Below are 5,872 nucleotides of genomic sequence, written 5' to 3'. Positions count from 1 at the left end.
TTTATTTTATTTATTTGCCTTGATTATTTATTTATTGATTGTTTTCTTGATACACACATTAAATGTAACATAGTCTCACAGTGTTCTCACGCTGTTACAGTTGTTAAGTAATGATTGACTATTCCCTTGACATTATCACATGGTAATTACAGTCCTGTAAAATATAACTATTTATGTGCCAAAAGTGTATAAATTACTGCTAGATGGGTATGTGTGTGTCCAGGTACAAAAGTTTTGTTGAATATTTCATGTACAATAATTTCAATAATTTATTTTGTACATTCATTGCAGTGTTGTCTTTTCTTTTGTATAATAATTGTTGACAAATAGGTTTGTTTTCTAGTCTACTCTGTCATGCTGTATGTGATTTGTGTCAGGTTTGAAAGAAGAAAGATCCAGAAGAATACAAGTTTGTGCTGTTGGCATATTCCAAACTATTTTCTTATTTGGTACAATATTTATAGAACATAATTTTTTTTCTTGACTCATAACAGTAAGCTTTAAGCCTAGTTTACAGTTTGTTGGTTACATAAAATGGCAACCAACCAGACAACAAGTCAGTGTCAGAAAAATAATTATTTGTAGATTGAAAATTTACTTATCAATGGGTGTGAAGGTTCTTGGCGACAGCCAAGAATATTTCTGGAACTTTGCAGCTTGTCACAGGCCTTTTGTATTCTTGTTTTAAAGCTGTTTATGAAAACTTAGCTCTTCAATTTTAATCAAATCAAGTATTTTGAACCTGTTTTGTTGGTAATTGTTTTATTCAAGATGATATTTTGAGTCTTTCATCCTTCTAGGAAATACAGTATTGGAACCTTGAATTTTCTAGTCATTTGAAGCTTATTTATTAAACTAATGTATGATTAACTCATAGTTAGTTTTGGTTTAGTTCTTATAGGATATTTGAAAACTGGACTTCATGGCTATCTTCAGTTGCGCTTTATTAGAATGTGTAACTATAGTATGTCAGCCATCTTGATTTTGCTTTTAACCCCTCCATGACTCTGACATATCTGCTGCAAGTAGGCTAAATGTCACAAGCAAAGTGTATTACATTCGTGGTAATTTTAACTGTTCATTCAGGTATGATGCTAGTTGCATTATAGGGCATTCTTCATTTTGTAAATGTTCTAATTCTAGAAAAAATGTTCCATACATCATGGACCAGTGGCTGGTTCCAAGAGTTCGTATACCCCTACCATTTGTCATATGGTCAAATTGGTATACCATGCCACTGCTCAGTATTTTGCAATTTGCAAAAAATTAAAAAAAGATGTGCATATGCATTGTGCAGGAGAAATGTTCATTATGTAGACAAACTCTTGTGTGGCAAGGTTATCATCTTATTAGCAAAGTGAGTGATGCACCGTGCTTCTTTAAGGAGTATAAGTGGTAATATACAATTTGAAAACGGAAGTTGCAGGTATTTGCAAATTTGCTGAATTAGGTTCATGAGGTTTGCCTCTACACGTATAGGTATTTGGGAAATTTGTAATAAAAATGTCACCAGTCTTGCTGTCACAAAATATTTTCATTTTAGCCGTGTTAGTCATATTTGATTTCATTTTTATAAGATAATTGGAATGGACCTATTGACCATTTTCAGTTGTGGCCAAATAGAAAAATTTTATTAGCCATGCTTTTAGGTTGTGTGGAAGGAATGAATGTTTTTCTGCTTTGAAAACTCACTAAAAAGTTGTATATGAAATACATGTTTGTTTCCAGTAAGGCCTTTCTTATTTCCAGTTCTTTATACATTATCAGTATTTTAAAGTTCATATGTTTATTCTAACTCATTATAACATTGGTGTCTATCAGAATTATTGATGAAGCAACCATTGGTTAATCTGTTGAGAGTGAGTGCACTGTGGTGTACTGAGTCCCCGTCATTTACTTCATGGTCTCACTTTTCAAGTATCCCAAAACTGAAGACATTATGTCAGCTGTTCTGGTATCTGCAGTTCATGATTCTCTTTGCTCTGTACTGCAGCCTATATATTTCATTGTCTTCATCCCACCTTTGTCATCAGGCATTTCTCACTATTGTTTTAATAATGGATGCAAGTCCATACAACGGATAAACCATTTATTTTACATACACGAATGATACTCCTTGCATGAGAGATGAGAAATTTAACTCAGTTTTCTGGTTAAGCTACTTAGTGATGATAATAGTAATAATAATTCTTTCAATTGAATGTTCCAAAAGCATGAATTTGCAAAGTACCAAGTTTCTCATCATACAATTGATAGTCAGAGTTAAGGAAGTACTCTCCACCAAAAGAAACTCCGTCTTACATAAAATGTTTCCTCAGTCTTAGCATGTCCTGCTTGATGACAGGGAGTCGGCCAGTGGTCTTACTTTACTCACTTTATCCATTTCACATTCAGGCTAGTGTAGTGATGTTCTTCATGACAGTAATAAATACTGTATTAATCTTTGTACGTTTTAGAATCGGTGAGACCATATTTAAGCACTGTAGGTATGCATTTTCAAGCTTGGATTGTTTTCAATTTGTTGCCGATTGTTTTTCTTGGTTATATTAGTAAATGTATTTTTTTATGTTTTCTAAATATAGCACTGAATGACTATAGTTTAACAGGATACAATAGAATCTTATAATAAAAGGTTCTTAATTGTTGAACTTTTCTAGACCCTTGGAGGGTCTTCAGTGGTGGGTGGCAAGACACCAGTCACCTCTCAATGGGAAATCTCTTAATCACTCCCTCTCTGGGGATTTCAACAATGACAGAAGTGTCCAGCCACGTGTGGTGAGTAAACCATCTGAACCAGCCAAAATGGGTGCTTTGTCAGCAGAGGACACAAAGCAGCACATCAGCTTTCATAAGTTGATGGTTGTCTTCCAATGACTCCAAGCATTTGTTTCATCATTAAAAGGAAAAGTCATTGGCATTATGTTGAGTGACCCGACATCTGTGGCCTCTAAAGAATAGGGTGGCACAAAGTCAAAGGTCCTTTATCATCTGGCATGGGATTAGAGATTTTTGTTTGGGTATGGGTGAATGAAATATGTGCTTCTAAGATTTGCCTAAGGAAAGAACAAAGTGTGATTGCTAAAGGATTCAACTGGAAGTGGTGCATTTTGCTGCTGAGTGGTCTCAAATCTGGAGATCTGCAGTGCTCTTTCGCATCTGGAGGGCATGTTGGTGGAATTCTTTGCAATGAACATGAACCACATACTGCTGTGTGAGGTTAGAATAAAGTCAAGATCATGACTGGAAATGCGGAAACCAGAGAGAAGGTTCCAATCTTGCACATGACTAATATGCTATGCCTGCACATGCTTGGTATTACCTGTAGAGATAGAGACACTGTTACCAGATTTAACCAAATTGTTAGTATCAGGGCAAACTGACAGTGATAAGATGTGGAGACATTAATCACAGGCATAAGCAGACTTAAAGAGTAAACACTAGTTATGTAAATAACCAGAATGAGGCAGGAGGTATTGGACACAGTTATGACCAAGACCAGCTAAGAAATATTCTCAAGAAGACTGAAACCCAGAGAACTGGGCAAGGTCATAACTAAGACCAGAATATGGCCAGATGCAAAGTGGAAACACTGGTTAATTGATGGACAAATATCCCACCACAGAGACCAGAACTTTGTAAGAGACAGTGGAGTGTCTCTTTTTCAAGCCAAAAGTAAACTGCGATGCAGCGGTTATAGGAAAGACTATGCCCCCTGAGACCTATGATTGTGATCATTAGGGAAGATTAACTAAACAGAAAAATTTCAGACCAAAATGCGCACTGGTGGGCAAAAGAGGAAGAGGCTCATCCAGAAAGGAAAGGGCTATTTTTGAGACTGCATGCCAAACCAGAAACTTTGCAGTCCTTGTAAATTTTGAAGATAAATGGATACATGAGAAGGTAGAGGGTACCTATGCATAGAAGGTAATAAGAGGAGGTCCTGTTCTTTCAAAAATAAGAAAGAAAATAAAATGCAAACCTCAGAGGAAAACCTGTCCACCAGCACTGTCAGATGGAGATGTAGGTAAATATGACTTACTAATCCCAAAATTAGCGGCATCAACAAGCAAAAGAAATCAAAATAAAAAAAATAGAATGGCCTTGGACCTTAGAAGACAGAGGATGATATGAGACTGAGAATGATGTCATCCCAATCTCCCAAATATCTTGAGTAGGACATAAGAAACAGAAAAGTACGGATTATGACAGGTTCAGTTCTGTCTTATGGCCCTTTTGTTAAAAAGGACCTGATGGAGGAAGATACATTCACCATGGGAGTTGGATAATGAGCCAAAATGCAGTTATGCATTTTACATGGTGTGAGGAGAAAAATTCAGCAACGGAGAAAATAGAACATCATTTACGAGAATCCCATGAATAGGTACGTAATAGAAATGTATGCAACGTAATGAGAACAAATGCCAAAATTAATGAGGAGCTTAAGACAGCATTAGAAAATAAGAGGAGGGAAGGGATAAAGTGGAAATTTACTGAAGGAATTTGAGCAAATCAGTAAATAAAGGATATTGGGATAAGGGATAAATACAATGAAGAGCTGATTGACCAGCACAGATCTGAATGTTAAAAAATATAGACTGTAGGAGCCAACAATATCAGAGAGAGGTAGAAAAAAAATATAGTCTGAAGGAGCCATTTTTCAATAAGATTCCCCATACATCAAAAAGTGAACAAACTTGGAAATGCTCAAAAATAAATTGAAGGCGCATTTTTTTTCTAAACGGCACCGGCACTGAAGAGAGCATTATTCTAAAATCTCTAATGTAAAAGTAAGTAAGCAAATAAGTAAGTAAACGAACAAATAAATAAATAAAGCTCTCAGTCGACAGAAAGCCTCCAAAATTATTATATTTTCCCGTTAGCAAGAACCTATGAACGTTCTTATTCAAGAATAAACTGCTTATTTTTTTTTTTACAAGAAAATAGATTAAACAAAGATAGGATATACATGAAAAACAAAACTTTTCAACATCAATCGCACGGAAAGAAACGATAAAATTGCATAATGCCCCTTCCATGTCATATATTGTTTATAATACATACAGTAAGTAAAAATTGAAAAATCGTACATTATGGTTTGAAAATAACGTACCAAATATATTACGTGTAAGTTAACTCACTGACAAGCTCGTTATTTTTCACCGGAAATGTGTCAACATGAAAGTAGTAAGACTGTCAAAGCTGTAATGAGCTTTTGACAGCATTGACAGTTCAAAATAGATTTGAGAAAACTGTAATCATCGCCCGCCAGTATTCACATTCAGTAAATCAAATAAAGGAAACAAGCTGCACCACCAAATATTCAATGTTGTTATAAACGAATTAATGACGTTACAGTTGTTATGGAAACAAGCTGCACCACCAAATATTCAATGTTGTTATAAACGAATTAATGACGTTACAGTTGCTATTGTAAACAAGTTAATCACTCGCACAGATACTTAACAACAGAGGCTGTGAAAAACATTTGCATTTAACGGATTTTTTTACCTGGAAACTTTTCCTAGATGTCATTTCCATTTATAATTATATATTACATGCAAAATTAAGACGCGCTTTCCCCCGAATATTTGGCTGCCAAATTTGCGGTCGTTATCGTAAACAAATTAATGGCGTTGACGCAGATAAGTAACAACAGAGGTGGTGAACAATACTTTCCCTTTCACTTTATTTTTACCTCATGGAAACTTTTCCAAGGTGCCATTTCTCTTTATAATGACCTTCTTATAATTATACGCTGCTTGCTAAATCAAGACATGTTTCCCCTCAAGGCAAACACCTTATTTGAGAGGTATTCATCGTTCGCTCCGAAAGAAACATTACTAATTCGCGAATGTTTTCGTCGCTAACGACC

Source organism: Macrobrachium rosenbergii, chromosome 8, assembly GCF_040412425.1.
Source record: "Macrobrachium rosenbergii isolate ZJJX-2024 chromosome 8, ASM4041242v1, whole genome shotgun sequence".
Lineage (NCBI taxonomy): Eukaryota > Metazoa > Arthropoda > Malacostraca > Decapoda > Palaemonidae > Macrobrachium > Macrobrachium rosenbergii.
Note: the sequence above shows the minus strand (reverse complement) of the source record.